General features: G+C 28.4%; 1 pseudogene; it reads left to right on the forward strand.

Moving 5' to 3' along the window:
- Positions 1-21,995, forward strand: part of LOC113365701 — a 40,842-nt pseudogene that overhangs the window by 18,023 nt on the left and 824 nt on the right.

A 21,995-nucleotide genomic window follows, 5' to 3' on the forward strand; every position in this document is an offset into this window, starting at 1 on the left:
AATATCTGTAATGTAAAGATCATTGTCGTTGGGAGTTTTTATTCAACTCTTCTTTTCTTGCATAATATTTTTTTAATGCTTTATTGTGAATTCTTTTAATTTTTATTGAATAGCTTAAATTAAATATTTCGTGGAATGGCAACGCATAATACGCATTGCTAGCATAGTAAACAAATTCCTGTAATATGTTTATAATTTAACAACAATTCTGAAAATTCTAAAATTATCTATCCAAAAATACCGGATTTGGTGTTATTACATATTTAAAACTACGTACTTTTTTGTGGAAACGATTATTCCTTCTTAGATTTTATGTTTATAATAAAATATACATACACTTTTGTTCATGGTCTTACAAGTATGATATTGTCATCATTATTTAATCATCATTGTTCAAAATATTAGGAGGTTAAAAATCAAAAGTCGACATGTCATGACAAATTGGTTTCTACTATTTCTCCAAAGACTTTTTGAAATGCTATATATTTTTTATATTCATTTTTTTTAAATTACATGCAACCTGATATCAAGCAGTTCTAGGTGTTGCTGTGAAAAGTTTTTCTTTCATTACAATTGGAAAAGGGCAATCTTTCTGATGTCCTATAATATAAATGTAGCGGATTAACATCGAGACTACCAAGGAAAACCTTTGTTTTTTTTACTTTTGGTCATTTTTTACTCTTGTGGGATTTTGATGAAACTTTTAATGGAGATAGAGTTGATAGTCAAACCGAGGAGTTTGAAATATTATAGGCCTGTGAGTGGTTTAATTATAAAAATTAATTATTGTTTTGAAAAATAGGCCGCGCGCCATACCTAAATAGTACAGTTTTTTGTATAGATTTGTCTAGGATAGCTCAGTCGATTTAGGCGACATTCTCTTGCTTTTTACGGTCGGATTCATGATAAATATTTTGACAAATAACATCTAATTTTAAAAGGAAAACCCAGTGGTTCACCGTTTATTAACGTACTTAGTTATATCTTAATTAAATTTTGGTATCACAAAGAAAAAAAAGAAACTCAAATATATACATATAATTATAAACAAACTACATTACACAGACTACATATACACATACATACACACACCTATTATATATAATATGGTAGAACAACTTATTATCGATTAAAATGTTAAATCTATTAAATGCTTTCTTTTTAGTCTTATATTATCTGTGGTGTTATAAAGACTTGCTATCAGTTCATTTGGATGATGGTCAATTTTACTCTTGAATTTAAGGGTACTCTTTACTTTCTTCGCTGATTGTGAGTGTATCGGTGCCTTGATGAATTAACCAAGTCGGTACATACCTTGGCGCGGATATTGCTTGTCTGAGTATTTTATTTTCGAATCGTTGCATTATTTGTATGCTACTGACTTCAGCAGCACCCCATAGATGGATGCCATACATCCAAACTGGTTTGAGGATAACCTTGTATAATAAAATTTTATTGCACATCGACAGTTTTGATCCAACGAGTAAAACATGTGATGACTCTAATGATGTACAACGTATCAAATACGATACATAATTGCCCACACTGGTCTAGAGTACAGAAAGTTTTTTTGTTAACGGAAATTCGTAGAATTCAGATACAGGCAAAAAAAATCCTGATTTAATTTCAGTATTATTTTCAAGCGCCAAATTCAACAATAACATATGATCATAATATAATAGCATGACTGAATAAAAATAACATTAGCAAAAAAATTAACCTTGTTTCGAGCACGTTGGCATATCACGAGGATACTACACCGTATATCACTATTATGTGCAAAGATTCTGATCGTTCTACTACGACTACTACTTTCACCTTATGTGCAAACGCCTCTGCGTAAATCGCCTTGGACCTACACTTAAACGAATAAATCTTATATATTGCTAAAAATATTTGTTATCGATTTGCTCACCAGCTATACGAGTTTTTGTTTAGATTTACCTTCTAAACCGCGAGTCAAATGATGTTTTGTAATAATCTTGTAAAGGAGTTGGTGGTGGCAGTTACGCATTAGATAATGTAATAATGGGCATATCTTGTTTCATATAATATGATTTTTAACTAATTAGCGCGATTGTGAACGACTAAGTTGATAAAATATTGCAAAGTTTATGTAACTTTGCTATGATAAAATAAACTACTAAAATATTTGTTAATCTGTAGCCAGTAGATTCAGTGATTTAACTAAATTATTATATCACTTTTGATGCAATTTTATCAATTAAGACATCTTTTCGAAAAGAAAAATTATCACTTTAATTTGCAAATATTGTTTTATTAGAGAATACTACGAAGAAATAAAACATTAGTAGAGCTATTTTATTAATGAACAAATAAGCTACTTTTGGAATCATTTTCTATAAGTTAATTTACAACTGAAACATTATTAAGTTAAATAAACGTGACATATTGTGGGGTTTTTCTCCGAAGGATATCCAAGTATTTACCATATACTATATATTGCAAAATATTCACGTTTCGCCCATTGTAAGTTTTTATATAATTGCTTTTGAGATTGCATACAATGCTTTATCATAATTTTAAATGATTGTGTTCAATGCAACTTGTAATTAAATGATATGACTATGTGGCAATAAAAAATCATGATTGCAACCGTAACTACATTGCAGCATGCAATTAGTTAATTGGTAGTATGAATAAATCGTAGAATAAAATTGACCATAGATTTGACCGAGAATTAGAAAATTGCGTACAACTATTAGATTTTTTTTTATAAAGATAAAAGAAGAAATCATGAAATACGATTTATAATAATTTATAATGTCAGACTTCAGTCCCTAAATTCATCAAATGAGATTATTGGAATAGTAGGCCTTGTCAAAATTTCAAAATTCTATCGCAACTTGCCTTAAGGTCAAATGCCACTTACACTTATATGTATTTTCTTTTTTCCAAGTTTAAACTATGGATTATCAAATAACTCAAACAATTTGGCTGCAATGACTGAAAAAACACATTTGCTAAAACATTTTTTTTCCCAAATTCATTCATTAAATATTAACCCTTTTCACTTACGAATTGCAGAATCAATACCTAATTTGCTCGTCCAGCATCCGAGTGGTAAAGTTTAATATTTGTATTTTTATATAAGAATTGAGCAACTAGCCTTAAGGTCAAATGCCACTTACACTCAGAATGTATATTCTTTTTTTTTTCAAATATAAATTATGGATTACTGACCAGCTCGAAAAAAATGACACATTCGCTAAAACTTTTCTGTGGGATTTTTTTTGCAGAAATTGCAGAATTAATAATTTGTTCGGCGGCATGCGAGTAGAAAGGGTTAATATATTAATTTTTTATATAAGAATTTTCACATAATTAAATTTTTTACTTAAATTGGCACTAAATTGGTAACTTTTACTTATTGTCACCTATTTGTTATATTTTATATTTGTTAGACGTCCACTAAAAACAGCTGTAAATTACATAGTAAAATGCACAAACTTACAGATTATGTAGTTGTTATCTGGTTTAGAGGTTTTTGAACTTCGATTGCTTATGGAGATTGAATTAGTTGATTATATAAATTTAAAATAATTAATTAATTTAGACTAAACAATCGTTTCGCCCATGATTTGATCGTGTTTCCGCTAAAGTGTAAAAATGCGGCAATATATGTTGCATAACAACTGTTTCTGTTTGATTCATAAAGCATTCGAGCGTAAATCTACAATCGCGTGTTTCATTTTTTCAATCATTGAGCTAAAATCTATTTAAAAAGTAATATATATATATATATATATATATATATATATATATATATATATATATACTAGCGGACCCGGCAAACGTAAGGTATTGCTAAACAATTTCTAGAGAATCTAGAACCTAGATCTGTTGCTTCAATGCTATAAACAATGAGGTAATATAAAAACAAACCCCAATGATCAAAGATATAATTTTGTTAACAATATTTTATGAATGCAAATGAGTATAAATTATACAAATGAGTTCATTGAATGAATTTATTAAGAGTACAGACTTTGAAAAAATATGATTTGCAAAGAAAATGTGCCATAAAGCCAAATAGTCCATTTTCATTAACATTTCAATAAAGTTGATATTTTGAGTTGCTAATAACAATATCAACAAAAATTGTCATTATTTTGAGTATGGTACTTGAAACACACACACACACACATACATCAAGTTTTTCTAAGGTATGCCAAAATGTTCAGAAATCTCTGAAACGTAAAGATATATAACAATTTTCATTTTCGATTTTTTTGCGATTACTATAACTTGCCCTGTGGGAAGTTAATAATTAACGATATTAACCGAAAAATGGTCACATTGGACCAAGTTCTAGGTTGCACTTGACCCATAATTTTCTTCGTGGGATATTTTTTCCAATTTTTTTTGCATGATTTTTTATGATCAAAAATTTTAACCTATTTTGACTTGACGTTGAGTTCTGGGAAACCCTCATATATATATTTTTTAGACACCTAATTCATGTATACGTTATAAAGTATTTAAAATGTCATCACAATTAAAAAACTTTTAAACAAAATTTTAGTAGAAATTTTAGTAAATCACAACAAATTACGAAATTTTAATAATCAATTTTTTACACTAAAAATTTTAATTAAGTCATATTTATGTAAATTTATTATTGCCATACTAATCGTTATCGACTAGTTTGCGTTAATTAATGGTAATTAATTGTAATTATACTTTGATGGAATGTTAAATAAGTTTCATGATGTTGATCTGTATCAAGACTTGTTACATTTTTATTATATATGTTTATGCGTACATTTATTTATGAAACATTGCAAATAGTAAACAATTTGCGTTTGGATATACATATTTTATTAGGTACAGCTTATATACCAATTATTTTATTAAACTAGTGGTGCATAGTATCGTGCCTTAATGCAAATTGCTGGAACTTCCCGTACCAAAAATGTTTTTTTTTTTTTAAAATTACCTTTTTTTTAACTGAAAAAATTGATTTCTGAGAAATTTTAAATTTTTGAAAAAAAACATCATCTATCATTACAAATCGAATGTTTTTACGAATTATTAGAATCGGTTGATTGGTGTTCCCGAAATCGTCGACAAAAATTTGTATCCGCGCATACGCACTCACACACATACATCCATTTTTCTGAGGTATGCCAAAATGTTCAGAAACCTTTGAAACATAAAGATATATAAAATGTAAGATAGCTTGCTTGTTTCAAAAATATGCCTTTCCAAAAGTACAATTTTAAAAAATCTTTTTATACAATTATTATCAATAGACGATATTAATATTGAAATTAATTTAGCCCTAGGATTACCTATTGCAATTGGCTGATTTCAGAATTTAGCATTCTATAATCTGTTGTGATGATTAATGCTTTTTAATATAATTATATTTTTTACTATTGGCTATTAGAAGGCAGATTGATGGTTTTCATATATTATTTTTTGATATATTTTTAGTAGAAAGTACCCAACAGTATCTTTCTAATGGTGATGATATTTCCACATTATGATCTATAACTTTAATATTTAGAAAGTAAAAAACTCAAAATAACTCATTATTTGAAAAAGCACCAACAAAGCAGTACTGCAAAAAATTTCATGGCAAAAAAACTAATCATCATAGGATTATGTCATACCATAACTATTTATTCTTATTCATACGTCTAATTTAACTCATATTTATTTTCGATTTGGTTAATTTTTTTCAGGATTATTTAAATAATTCAATGAATAGTTTATATACTCATTTTCTTTCTATAAATTTTAATAGAGCACTTTATACCTTTAACTAGACATTATTAATCCACCTCAAGGTTGTTGAGAAAAATATGAATATTTTAATTAGAATTAATTCAATTAGGTTAGCGAGATAATACACTAAGTGCGTACAATGAAATAATACGAGTTTTAATGATAATATTTATATGATAACGTGTTTAAGAATGAAGTTACTCTGATCTTATTTATATAGTTTTTTTCTCAATTCATCTTTATGCATTCACATATATGTATATGTGTATATATATATATGTATATATATACATGCGACTGTTAGTTATATTATATCATTTCTTCATTATTATATTTCATTATTTTGCTGATATGTCCACTTGTAATACTTTTTAGTTTACGTGCTTTTGAGATATGCCTTTAAATTTTCCTGAAAAAACTCTTATTTGAATTAAGTTTATTTTGACAAATATAATGCAGGAAGCGTTATTGGTTTATTTATTTAGTAAATTGACTAAACTTAATTAAAAAGTGTAGAAATTGATCAATTGATTCTTCTCTACATGTTTTTCTTTCATATTTTTCTCAAATTTGATTTTAAGCGATTTAGAACTTGAAACGAGAAAACGAGAAAAAATAAAATTTGTAAAACCGATTTTTTGTAGAAAATAATCTTTTCCTTCAGGAAGTTACAAATAATTCGTATATGTTCAAAAAATCGAGGACCAAAAATTTGTGCTAATAAATTAGCAAAAAACATTTTCAAATCATACAAATTGAAGTTTTATTATTCTTACCCATAAATTTAGGTAATATATTCCTTGTCAAAATGACATCCAAATTTCAAGTCAATGTCAAAATTATTTGAATATTTTTTAATCTTGATCAAACATATCTACATAAAATTATTCGAGTGTTTAAAATGTGCAAAATAATCAGAATGTTATTGATTGATCGGCTATCAACAATTCAGGTATTTTAATATTGGAATACCATACTAGCCACGCAAAGCAAAAAAAAAAATTGAACAAAAACTAAATACCATTACATATCTTATAATAACAATTATGAAATATTGAAGACGGTTTGTGGAATGTTTCAGTTGTATAATAATTGTTAAATAATATATGATAATTATGATTTACATTCGACGTTATACTGATTAGATTTCTTTGGAGTGATCACAAAATTTATCGAAAGTTCTGCTATGGATTTAAAACTTTTCCATGCCTCTTTAATTTTTATACTTTACTAAAGGTTGTGTATAATTGCATACGAAATCGAGTATTCAAACATTTTCTTTTATATATATTTTTTTTATTTAATTTTTTTTATTATTTTTTTATTGATTTATTATATTCATATGTGTCAGGCAGGGGTGCCTGGTATAAGAGTTTATAAAACAATTTTCATATTTTAATTTTTTTTATCAAAAGGCAAAAAAAGATACTCATATTCAACTTTTTACTTAACTGGCGAAATGATCAAAATATTAAAAGTCACAAATAAATAAAAAAAAAAGTTTTTACTTAATCACATAGTTAAAGTATTACTTAAAATAGACGGAAGTGGCTTTCTTAACTTACTTTTATCGTAATCATAAAAGATATGGATTTTTTATGATTTTATTTACACTACCGTGTTTTCGTTTATTATAATTAAATTAATGTTAAGTGTAATCATTTGATAATGATACCTGAAAAAGCTTAATTCATTTTATATTTTGTAATAAATATAACTACATAATGTATCCTTGAAAAATGCTTTAATATTATATTAAATTAAAATAAAAAATAATAAAATTAAAATTAATTTATTTTAGTCTCATTTTTTATATTGGGGGAAAAAATTTTCTGAGAATATTTGGATTTCTTTTTAAGAAATTCAGGTAAAAAATATACTAGTGATATCTTACTATACCCCTCCCTATACTATACCCCTGCTCCACGTGATATTTCGTGCTTTGTTTTTTTTTTTGTTAAAACCCCTTTCCCCTAAAGACCTCACATGATTAATTTTTACCCCCTTTAAAAGAATATCAGGATTTTTTTTATTTAAACAGTGAACTGAATTTAACAGTCTTATAAACTTTTCTTACAATTTTAATTACCTACGTCGCTTTTCAGGAGGCAACCCAATGTTTGGCTTATCGCTATTTGATGACTTTTTCTTTATTATTTCTGTAATACTGCTGAATTTTGATGTAACAATACCGTAAAAGAACTTTTTTTTGCTATCTGTATTTTCAAATGAAAACCTAAGTACTACTGCTGGATATAATTCTATCAGAAATGTTCATGTTCCTCAAATTTCCTCATAAATAAAAAGGTTTATTAAGATGCAAGATTTTTAAAATAAAACCAGTATATGTAACTCGGCAAGATTTCTTTGCAATCAGCAAAAAGTGTAAAAATTTTTGTCCATAATATTGAATCTACTTTAAAAATTCAAATACTGTTCGAAGGATATTGGTTGGGAATCGCGTTGATTAGTTTTTGGTGAAGATCTGCCGAGCTCTTCATATTTATGTATTGAATTTTTTTTGACAAGTTCGATGAATTTTGTATAACGATAGATTTTGTGATCTTCAATAAAATACTGTTAACTTCGTTTATCTGTATTAACACATCTCATCTCAAATTACTCGTTTATTGTCTTTATTTACACTCTCTACAATATTCATATACCTACAATATCACTCTCTACAATATTCGTAGGCCTGTATAACGAAAATATTATAGCCCTATGAATTATAAAAATTAATCAATTTTAGAATTACACCGCACGCTTAAGATATTCTAATCAGAATCTATGTCAAAGCTGTGTACGTTATTTAGTGATTTGTAGGTAGCTACTGATTACAGTTTACGTTGACACAATTGATGCAATTACTGTTATTATAAGTACGGTTCAAAGATATTAATTGAAAATTGTTTACCAGTTGAACATTTTACCCAAACAGCTAATTCTAATTTATGTTGATTAAGTCGATTATTTACACATATCGGGAAGTTCATGCAATTTATCTTAAGGCAAAATTATACTTACAACTAGTTCATTTTATGCCCATATGTATTTAGAGAAAATTTTAATTATTTGAATCTATGTTCCATGTTTTTTGCTTTATTTTCATCTTATCAAGTGCTTTAAATAAATGTACTAGAAAACTAAAAATTATGTTTTTTTTATTATTAAAGTTTTCATAAATTCTGGTTTGTTCTGTAGTTAAAATAAATTACATGTATTATTCGACAGCAAATAACTTTATACTATTTCACTCTTAAATAAAATGCAAGTAAATGCAGCCATAAATATTTTATTACAAATCGTGAATATAAAAAATGTTAATATGCTTTTAGCACCATAGATAAGAAAGCATATATATATGTATATATATATATATATATATATATATATATATATATGTTTAGAACATTAAAATTTAAATATCGCAATAACTAAATGTGTTCAAATTAATTTAAATTACTTCCTGTGTAAAATTTAAACATATTGCTAATTATTTATACGTTTTAGCTTCGAGTGCAGTCCTAAATAAACATAAGTTTTCGCCAAATATTTCGTAATTTGATTAATATATTCAAAATATAGTTAAATCTTGACCGCCAATTTGGATCATATAATGATATTCAAATAAATACGTATGAACTTGTTATACTGTGTCCATGTTCGACATATTCAAATTTTTAGCATAATATGAATTTTGAATATTCGCATAAAATATTACGATGTGTTATGCTAAATCAGAAAACCCGACCTAGACACGCTAAAACTTATTTTCATGTTCCACTTAGCAAGAAATGAAAAATATTAAATTTATCAATAAAGTACATGTAGATGTAGATTCATGTTTTGGTGTATGATTTTATTTGCTAATCGAATCATTGTCAGATTTTCCATTCAAATGTTCTTATTGACGATGGAATTACAAAGCGATATTTGAAATTTGCGTTTTAACTTCAATGACGGGAAATAGAAGAATAAACATCCTTCTTTACGATCCATCAATATCATACGCATGTTTATCAATTAATACAAATGCATTTGTTGTTGAGAATTGTTATAACAAATTCTTGGCAATAATCAGAAGATAGATTGAATAGACATGATTATACTAATGACTTATTATGAATTCTGCGCAAAATAATTTATCAAATGTATGCATGTTTTTATAATGTACTTTCAGAATAATTAACCCTTTCTTTCTACTCGGATGCTGCCGCTATGGCGACGAAATACGTATTAATTTAGCAATTCTCGAGCAAAAAGGGTTAAATATTTAACGCAGTAAAAGAAAATGGTTTTATTTTTACTCGTTTGATCATTTATCTAATCAAAACATTAAAATAAATAAGTAAATGAAGAAAAATACTAGTACTGCATGGTATTGTGCCTGAAGACGAATTGCTAGAACTTTCCTTATAGTAATTTAAATTTTATAAAACTAAAAAAATTTTGTTTCCAGAAAATAATCAATTTTCTTGAAAATTTAGAAATTTCTTATTATTTTTAACATTTTTGAAAATTTTTAATTTGTTTTTGAAAATTGTGATATTTCTTACAAATCGTTTACGCTCAATGGAAGTGATGATTAAACATTATAAATCTTAGTACGGAACCCAAAACAGTTGGAATAAAATTTGTACTTATTACTAAAATTTCTATAAAATATTTGCAATTTCATGTGAATAAGTCTAATGATTATTTTTGACCGTCAAATAGCATTTTTTAAACTTTTTTTTAATAGATTTCCGAAACTGCTGAACCTGTATTCCCAAAAATTTAATCAATTTTTCATTCCGTCAATGTTAGTGAATTATTCAAATCGGACGCTCTGTTGTCTCAAAACTAAATTGCCATTTTTGGAACTTTTTTTTTTGAATCATTCTGATTGGTTGATTCATGCTCTCGAAATCAGAGACAAAAATTTGTATCCGAACATCATACATACATACATACATGCATACATACTACTCACACATACATATATACACTACACACACTTACATACATCAATCTTTTCTAAGGTATACCAAAATGTTCAAGAGACCTTAAAACATAAAGATATGCAAAGATTTTCATTTTCGATTTTTTTTTCGATCACTATAACTTACGAGAAATAATAAATCTGAGAATTACATTCAGTTATTCAGCTCTTTTTTAGTTACAAAAAGAAAGATTTTTTTAGTAGTATACTTAAGTTGGGTCATTTTTGATTATTTAATTAGGCAATTTTCAACATTCATTTATTGTAAATAAATTTGTAATTTATTAAATTTGTAAATATTTTTTGTTTACACGGTCAGTTTGGGCAAAAAATCTATTATTGTGCCAAATTTCATCAAAATCCCAGATGAGCAATGCGCGGGTTCTCCTTGTGAGATATGCCAAAATATTAAGAAACCTTCAAAACGTCGAGAAATGCAAAAAAAAAATCATTTTCGATTTTCGGACCATTACTATAACCACCCTAAGGAAAGTTAAAAATCTTATTGTGCTTCAAGGTAAATTGCTTAAATTCGAGAATTCTAAATCACAGGTGCAAAAAATGAAACAAACAAAAGTTCGAACTTCAATCAAATCAAATTCATTAAAAAAATTAATTAGATTTGTATTAGTAGTTTTGTGACAATATACTTTCTATATTTATATAACAATATAATACGTTAAATTTGTAAATTATATTTTTTTGTTTGTCTGAAGCCCTAATTTAAATGGAAAATAAACGTTTTGGATTTTTGATCAAATTACAAATGATTACTTTTCACCACCACTTTTCAATGTGTTGCGGTGACACTAACTCTAGGGATTTGCAACCCTTCTGGACTAGACTCACAATCATAAAAATAAGTAATTGTAAGTGTATTGATTACCGTGACCCAATCAAAGGTTTGTTGACTACGATTGTCTAGAATTATAAGTCCAGTTTAAATGAGGTACGAGTCTCGGAATTCGAGATACCCAGCTGTAAGTCTGTAAATACTTGTATTTCGCACTCTAAAAGTTATCTCAAAATCAACGTATGGTAGAGTGTAGGTTTTGAGACAACTTTTAGGGTGCAAAATATAAGTGTTTACAGACTTAGCTGGGTATCTCGAATTCCGAGGTGAACTTACTATAATGACTAGACTATTATTCTGTCTAGCTTGTGTCCCCAACCAAGTAGTTACTTATCGCCTTATGTTAAAGCATTATTTATCAATATAAATGACTATACTTTCAGATATTTTAGTACGTAACTATAATCTAAATTCGGTCTATTTTCCTGTGATCTGTGTCCAATGTTGATGGAGGTATGGAGCGCTATAACGCGCCGAAAGCGCATTGCTGACGATGCGGAAGGAGAGACAAAATTAGCGCGAGTTTCTGGACGTGGTCGACCTCACTGCCCTCGGAGTGGGTTCCACGTTGGGCCTGGGAGTTTATGTCCTGGCCGGTGCAGTCGCCAGAGGCGAGGCTGGTCCTGCTGTAGCCATCTCCTTCTTGGTGGCGGCGATCGCCTCAGCATTTGCTGGTAAGATAATGATTACTAATAACTAAATAATAGTGTATAAAAACGTTATGTTCTATGAACAAACTAGTGGTGCGTGCCATCGTGCCTTAAGGCAAATTGCTGAAACTTTCCATGCCAAAAATTAAAATTAAAAATAAAGATTTAATTTTCTTTTAGAACCCTGAAAAAATTGATTTTTGAGATTTTTAAAATCATTGAAAAAAAATGTTTTTTTTATATTTTGGAAATTTTGAATTTTTCTTCGAAGCAATCGCCATACGTTAGCTGCGATTAAACAAATTATTGAAGCGCGTGGACGCTGCGTCGCAATATAACGGATAAACAATGGTACTGAACCCATAGAAAAGAAAACTTTTTTCCTATTATTAAAATTTCTATAAAATATGTGATAATTCCATGTGCATATGTCTAATGTTCATTTTTGTCTGCCAAATGGCATTTTTTTCATTTTTTTATTGGATCTCCGAAACCACTAGAAATGCCTTTTCAAAAATTTCATCAGTTCTTCATTTTGTCAATACAAATAAAATGTTTTCTGAATCATACAAATCCGTTCTCTCAAAAAATCAATTCCATTTTTGGCACATTTTGCCCCGTTTCTTCGAAACGACATGCCTTTGCCAAAAACTAATCAGTACGTCTCTTTATTAATACGAATCGAATGTTTTTTTAATTATCCAAAACGGTTGACCCGTGTTTCCAAAATCATCGACGAAAATTTGTATCCGCACATACATCAATTATGAGGTATGCCAAAATATTCAGAAGAATATAAAAAAATACTAATATTATTTACGAATTACTATAATTTACCCTACGCGAAGTTAATAATAGCAAAATTGATTTGCGTGCTTTTAGTCATATATATGATTAAAAGCTACCAAAATATTTTCTTTGAATATTTCATCCTAAATGGGGGAATATCCCCCATTCTGTTATTCTGGTCTAAAAAATCGATTTTTTTTTCATTTTAAAATTTTATTTTTGCTTACTATTTTTTTTATTACTATTTGAGAACATGTGTACAGGAGGATTTTCCAAAATTTCAATTAATTCACGATAATCTTCCTCTGCTTCCTTCCTCCGCGAAATTTCGAACGCGTTTTTCAAACTTTCATTTCAAACTGATTTTTTCGATACGATACCCACGGTTTCTCAACTTCTACTAGACCGATTTGATTAAATTTTTTCCGAAGTCTTCTGTATAGGGGTGCATTAATCGTGTGATCGATTTAAGCATTTTTGGACCCCCCCTTCCCCTTGGTGATACGTTGTAGTATTCAAAATTGGTTACGAGAAGATAATTGTAAAATTGATTTGCTTTTTGAAAATGCTTGTTTTTTAAAAAAAAAATCGGGTTAAAAATAAATACGTGATTTCTTACTATACCCCTTCCTACCCCACGTGATATTTCGTAATTTTTTGTCAACCCCCCGCCCCCTTTCCTTAAATACCTCACGTGATTAATGGTAAAACAAAAATAATTCTTAAAATATTAAAATACGTTTAAAATATTATTGATGATATATTCTGATTATATATGAAACTATAATAAAATTTCATTAAAATAACTCTAATTAATATTTATTTAATTAAAATGATAGGTTTATGTTACGCCGAATTTGCGGCTAGAGTTCCTAAGGCTGGATCTGCCTATGTATACAGTTATGTCAGTGTCGGTGAATTTGCAGCCTTTACGATAGGATGGAATCTAATATTAGAATACGTTATTGGTAAGTGAATATTCAAAATTCTTACTCTATAATATACAATTTTTATGACCTTATTCTATAACTAAACAAGTTTTATGACCAAAACTATCTAACCAATAACCAATTTGGGTTTTTAATACACAATTATTATGACTTTGTTTTACAACTGAATAGTTCCTATGACCAGAAATATCTAATAGTCCAGTTATTTAAGCTTAAATTAGGTAATAATCTCAGAATTGGAGACACTCAGCTGTAAGTCTGTAAATACTTGTATATTGACACCCTAAAGTAGTCTCAAAACCTACATATGGCAGGGTGTCAATACCATATGTAGGTTTTGAGACAACTTTAGGATGTCGATATTCAAGTATTTACAGACTTACAACTGGGTATCTCGAATTCCGAGGTGAACTTACTATAATGACTGGACTATAACCAATTGTGTGGTTTGCGCTTTTGTTCTCGATGAGTTTGCAATCTGTATTTTAATTTATAAACATGTTTTTTTTTTTTAAATAAGTCAGCTTAAAATTAATTTTATACAGGAACATCATCTGTAGCTCGAGGTATGAGTAATTACATAGATGCTCTAACTGGGTATCAGATGCGTTCATTTCTAAGAAATGCAATGCCCATAGACATCGATTTCCTTGGAGATTACCCTGATTTCTTTGCTTGCATTGTGGTAATACTATTAGCAGGTATTTGAAATATAATTTACTAACAATATGGTATTTAAATGTTTACCTACTATTGATGACTATATTTGTTCTTGCAGCTCTTCTATCAGTAGGAGTTAAGGAATCAACAATTCTAAACAATATTTTTACGGCGGTAAATCTGGTAACAGTAGCGGTAGTATTGGTAGCAGGATCTATCAAAGGTATGTAAAATAATATAATTTTTTCTCATATTATATAAACGTCATATCATTAAGCAGTTAACTGCGATTGTGGTGACCATTTTCTATTTAAATTGAATGTTTTTGAGGCTACAACTGTATTAAAATCTGTAGTCTTCAAGTGGCATTTCACCTTAAAGCAAGTTGCATGAACATCTAGAAATGCAGAAATAATATACTTACCTAAAATAATTCTAATTTTATTCTTTAGCTGATCCTGCCAATTGGCGCATATCGAAAGAAGACATACCAGCCAATGTGACAAATGGTGGTGAAGGCGGTTTTATGCCTTTTGGTTTTGCTGGAGTCATGGCCGGAGCAGCTAAATGTTTTTACGGATTTGTTGGATTTGACTGTGTTGCTACAACAGGTAAATTAAAAAAATGTATTAATTACCAATGATGTGACAGTTGTGTGTTTCAACGATAATTTAGTTTAGCACATCATCTGACATTGACACATATTTTTTCTGTTATTCTCAAGTAATTTTTATCTGATCAAATGGTAATGAGGATTTATGCTATTATGCAAATAATATGCTTTTACTTAATATGCATAAATAGATATTTCTTATAGCATTCATAAGATTTATTTTAAAAATTGCACCTAATAGTAATTTTAAACGTCGATGGTCTGTAATATTTAATTAAGCAAATAGTTTCTGGTAAAAATATAAACTTCTCCTTCGGAAAGCTAATGAATTTTATTATTAGTTCGATATAAAAATGTTTTACTTGTGTTAATATATTAAAGTTTTAATATAATACAATTAATTTCATTTTAAAGATAAAAATTAAAATAATATAACATTTATATAAATTCCAGGAGAAGAAGCTAAGAATCCGCAGAAAACTATTCCACTTGCTATAGTACTATCATTAATCATAATATTTCTCTCATACTTCGGAGTGTCAACTGTACTTACAATGATGTGGCCTTATTATGATCAGGTATAATAGTAAATTAAATTAAATTTGTGAATAACATACCAAACTCATCAATTTATTTTTTGCTAAAAATTTGAAATACAACTACAATTTATCATACACCTATGATACTACAATTTATCATAAATCTATGATAAATTGTAGTTATAGCTCAAATATGATTCTGAATTTGACGTTGGCATATTTAGACGTTGGTCTAGTAATCGAATTTTTTTATTAATAGTAATAGAAAACTTGAATTTCTTTCAAAAATTTATTTTAAATCCATAGGGCTATAAATTCGGCTATAAACCTATCCCTCATTCAGAGGAAACTAAAAATAAAATTAAAAACTAAAACACTTAGAGTGAAAAGAAAAAAATATAAAGTGTAAATAGTACTTACAATTAGTTGATCTTAGTGTTAAATTAAAAAATTCTAATAATTCCTTGTATCATGATATGGTACACTACACTATGTAATATAAACATTAAACTTGTAATTAAACAATATTTCACAAAATATCTAACTTTAAGATTTCTTTTTAAATATTTTAAATATTTTTACTAAGATTCTACATATGTGTGGAACGAATTACAAATACTTTGGGCGACATTTTTATTGTTTTGTGAGAAATTTGGAAATACTATCTAAATAAGAGATTTGAGTCGCACAGCATGTTGAGTTTATTTTGTTTATTTATTGTTCTATTGTTATAAATAGTCAAAATATGCTTCTATAATTCTTCGTTTAAATAAATTTTGTTTGAATTGTAGTAAAGTCGGGTTGAAAAAGTCTATATTGTCTTTTAAAGTATTAATGGATCCGCAAGCATAGTTTTAAATTGTCTGGGATTTTTTAAATTGCAATTGCAAAAATTGAAACCATGCTTACGATTAACCAACTGATTTGACATTTTAAATGCATTTGGTGTAAAATTTGGATAAAAATATTTTGTTTGGGTTCTATACTGTAAGTGTAACTTATTGAGAACAGAAGTTCTGATTGCAGTAAAATATGATTATATAAAAATAAATTTACTTAAGACATATCTTGTCCACTGATACATTTTTATTATCATTAATTATTTACAAAAAACACATATTTTAGATCTGCCTCTATATAAATAATTTAATTGTGGAAATTATATTTGCTGCGCATTTCCATAATAATCAGCGTACACTTTTTCTTTAATTTGTAATAATTTTGTATCGTTTGATTACATGTGTATTTATTTTATTATTATACCATTTTTAGTATCAATATATATAGGCCACTTGAAAATAAATAGTTCTGCCACTTATAATTTTATTCCTCTTATTTATTTAGGATCCAGACGCGCCTTTCCCATATGTGTTTTCCCAATTGGGCTGGCCTGCTGTCATGTGGGCAGTTACGGTTGGCGCAGTTTTTGCCCTGTCGACTTCTCTTCTGGGAGCAATGTTTCCATTGCCTCGTGTTTTGTATGCCATGGCTGAAGATGGATTATTATTCCGATATCTTGCTAAAATTCATCCTAAAACCAAGACTCCTGTCAGGGCAACTATGCTGTCTGGGTTATTTGCTGGTAACTATAGAGTCGCATTTTTTTAAATAGATAAAATTATATTTATCTGATATTATTTTTACACAACAGTTTAATAACAAATGGTATTCCTCAAGTTTGACAGTTCTTTTAGCATAATTTTAATATTGATATTATCTTGATCACAGTGGTTCCCCGACACACGATGAGTTTAAGGCGCCTGCTTTAGAGGCCTCAAAAAATCGTTTTTTTGAGGAATTATCAGGGAAGGAAATAATTATTCAATTGAAACAAAACTTCCAGGCTTTGTTATATATTTCAACATTCTTCTCATTTTTTTTCATTTAAATATGCGTCGTATGCCGGGTTCAAGCATTTTGCCGAGGCGCCACGAGCGTGCATGTGCCGTTCGGCGGGAAAGATACAGGTTACAATTTCCATCCGAAACAAAAAAAAGAAACTAAATTTATATTTTCAATAGTATAGATTCTAGTTGAATCTAAGAAATCCAAAAAAATTGAGAAATTCACCAGTTTTCCGCGACTCAAATAAAAAATCGTGTTTTTTATGAAAAATGTCACTTTAGATTGTTTAAAACAAGAGTTAATTATAACTTTTTTAAAGGTTTTTTAGGTTGAACTAGAAGAGAATTTAGTTCTGAATACAATCAATTTTATCTTGATAAGGACATTCATATTTTTTCCTATCTTTCCCGCCTATTAGGAAAAACCGAAATAATGAAAAACCGAGAAATCGCGCGTCGAAGTTTTCGTTCTTCTCGAATACATGCTCGACACTTGCTCACTATTTCTTCTATCTGAAAATCATTTGAATTTATTTCTAAAATTTCGGGGATAAAATCTTGGCTAGTTTTGAAAGACATTTTTGCAAAAGAAAGATTTTTAAGCCTCTGAAGCAGACTCTCCTACCCTTAATTCGTTCTGTTGTATCTCGAAGCAAATTTTTCCACATTAGTACATTGAAATGCGATAAATTTGTTCTTGCACTGTGATTTTGTTAAGTTTTTTGGACATTCAAAATAATTTTACTAGCCATTAATTTTATTATTTTACATGTTTTATTGAACGACTTCCAAGCTCGAAACGAAGTGATTTTTATCCACAAACTTTTAGAGCTCAGGAAGTGCAAGAAAATTAATTTATTAATAACGAATTAAACTCGTATGTCGGGGTACCATGGATATACATATATATATATTAGGGTGGTCCTTAATATGGACATCTTCAAATTTCCTTGCTCCCAAGGGCTCAAATGATTCCAAATTGATAAAAAAAACAATTGTCTGAATGTTTTAGCTCTTAATATTGTATTTTAGATAGAGCGCAATTCAAAGTTTTGTATGGAAATAGCATGAAAAAATTTTCGAAAATTTTGCAGAGCGTCGAATTTTCAGACACGAATTTTCACTTTTAATTCATTTGTCGCTAAGTTATACCTAAAAATTTTTTTTTTAATTTTAAAATGTTTTTCCATGCTATTTCCATACGAAGTTTGATTGACCTGCGCACTATTTAAAAGTTAATATTAAGAGCTCCCAAGGGCTAAAACCTTCAGAGAATTATTTTTCACCAATTTGGAAGCATTTGAGCCCTTGGGAGCAAGGAAATTCGGAAATGTCCATATTAAGGACCAACCTATATATATATATATATATATATATATATATATATATAAATATATATATATGTGTGTTATTTTATGAATTTTAGCGGCAATGGCAACAATTTTTGACCTTCATCAATTGATAGACATGATGTCTATTGGAACTTTACTCGCATACACTATAGTAGCAATGTGTGTGCTTATACTTAGGTATGTACTCGTATATCCTTACAATTGTAAATCTTGACTTACAACTAACATTAAATTAACAGTTGTATTTTTGCCACAGATATCAAGAACCATCAAACATTGGAATAGACTTAGGCGTATCATTAGACCAAGTTATCAAGCAATTATTTAATTTAAATATGTTAAAACAACCAAATAGTCTTTCATCAATTATTACCAAATGGGGAATTATGGCATTTAGTAAGTACATACATTTAGATGTAAAATATTTAATTAAAATAATTTTTTATTTTTATTCAGTATTATCTAGTGATGTGTGCCGACTAAAAACTTTCTTGATTCGAATTAGAGAACAACCTCGAGTTGATCTGAAAAAAAGCCTCGTCGATGTATTTCCTTAGTACTATTCCAATATATATTTGAAATGTAGATATATCAATTTCGTCAATTTAGTAATTTTTTCCTGTATTATTACATTTGAATCCAATAGAATAATATTAGTTTTGTTACATTATGTTTTGAATTTTATTAGGTGTATTGGCTTTGGCATTGTCTGCATTGCTGGTTCATGGTCTCCATTTATTGGATTCTCATGGCAGTCTGATGACTATTATTCTGATAGTGCTTAGTGGTGCCATGGTCCTCACAATGGCCATCATTGGACGTCAGCCAGCCGAAGACACAGTTTTATCTTTCAAGGTTAGTAATAAAACATTGGGTGCATTTAAGTTATAATATTTGTTATTTAAGGGGCACAACTAGTGTAACCGTCTAAAAAAAGGTGATTTTTGGGAATTTATATTAACAAAACTACTTTATCAATCATTTCAAAATTATACTTTATCAATTATTATCAATATCAATACATTTCAAATATATTTACACATGTTTTAAGAATACATAGTAGAATTTTTGAAGAAAAAAATTAAATATTTTTTAAGTTATCGTCGATCTCCAACGGCGTGACAAGAAAAAGGCTCTTCACTGCTGCAGTGATTCCGGCCTTCTACGTGGATGAAATTTAAAAACAAAAATCTCGTTAAACTAGATAATATTGTCTGTAAAATGAACTACGATAAAGAAAAAAAATCAACAATTGACAAAATGACGGCGTTTTTTAAAAAAAAGTCGAATTTTACCCAAATTAAAATTTTGGTCGTTTTTGGACTGCCAAAATTCGATTTTTGATCCGATCAAAAAATCGATAGTTTATTTTACGGAGAACTATATATAGTACATGTAAAAAAAATTGATAGTGATCGGATCATTTGTTTTTGAGTAATCGCTGCAGCAAATTCGGAAAATGCTGTTGCGAGAAAAACGCGTTTAAAGATAAAATGATCGTTATACTATATACTATATACTCTTTAAATGACTGTAACTCAAAAACTATTTAAGATACCTATTTAAAATTTTGGTATGTTATTTTTAAAGGTTATGTTTTAAAGGTATGTTTTTTTTATAACCTATTGAAATATGGAAAAATTGAAAATTCGATTTTTTGAAAATTTCATACTAGTTGTGCCCCTTAAAGGTCTTTCCTATATTTACCATTATTTAACTATCTATCTCATTATTTAACGTAATATACAAAAGTATATCAAAGCAAATAAATCGATTCTACTCAATGATTTTAGAAAATTGATATTAAATGATTTTCGTTTTCGGATATTTTATAATGATCGATTCTTTCAAATTTAAAATTTTGTAAAGATTCTTAACTTTCCGAAGGAGAAGTTTGTTTTCATCAAAAAATTCGATTCGCTAATTTTATGTTTTCTCGACGTTTCAAGCCATTCTGAATCGAATGAGATCAAATTTGGAAAAAGTATGTGTGTGTGTGCGTATGCGTGAACAGATTTTTGGGCGTAAATCGACGTTTGCTCAAAAACGCCTGAACCGATTTCAAAATTTTAAAGGCCATACAATGTATCTTTATGAGGACTATTGTTTGTCAGTTTTGTGCGACGATCGGCCAAGCCGATTCTTTATGAATAGCAGAAAAGTAAAAAATTTTTCGTCCACGTTTTAGCCCGCAATCTGAATCGACTTTGAAAATTCAAAAACCGTTCGAAAGATATTGGTTAGGAATCGTGCCGATTACTTCTTGCTAAAGATTGGCCGGAACGCTATCTTGTAATAAAGTGTTAAAAACTTTTTCGACGATTTTTATGTTTTTTTGACGGTAGATACCACAGTCTTCTAGATCATACTAAAATATTGCGATCCTACGAAAACTCGTTAAAACTTTAAAAATTCGTCCAAGTTTGCAAATATTAGTTTCGTTTTTTGGTATTTGTCAAAATTAGACCTTTCATCGACGTTTGCTCAAAAACGCCTGAACCGATTTCAGCTATTTAAAAGCCATTTGATGTATCTCGATGAAGATTATCGTTTCTCAGTTTGGTGCGACTATCGACCGAGCCGTTTCTTTGTAATTTGTAAAAAAGTGTTAAACTTTTCGTTCACATTTAAGCTCATCGATCAATTTTAACAAATCAAAAACTGTTCAAAAGATATTAATTGCGAATGATACTGATTAGTTTTAGGTGAAAATCTACAGAGCCGTTTTCTTATAATTAACTGTTGAAAAAAAAATTTAAGTCGATTTTTATAAAACTTACTGAAATATTACGGGCTTACGACAAGTATTTTAATTTTAAAATTCATCAAAGTTTGAGAAAATGAGTAGTTTTTTTTGACGTTTATTAAAATTAAAATTAGGCGACTTATTTGGTATAGCAATAGAGTACTTGGTCTTAATGAACATACTAAACCATTAACGTTCTACGGAGACTGACTCAATTACAAAAATTGTTGATTTTTAAAAGTTTGCTTTTAGAAAATACTC

This window comes from Ctenocephalides felis, unplaced genomic scaffold (genome assembly GCF_003426905.1).
Source record: "Ctenocephalides felis isolate EL2017-DRISC unplaced genomic scaffold, ASM342690v1 CF-g0.4_SCAFFOLD_01170, whole genome shotgun sequence".
Lineage (NCBI taxonomy): Eukaryota > Metazoa > Arthropoda > Insecta > Siphonaptera > Pulicidae > Ctenocephalides > Ctenocephalides felis.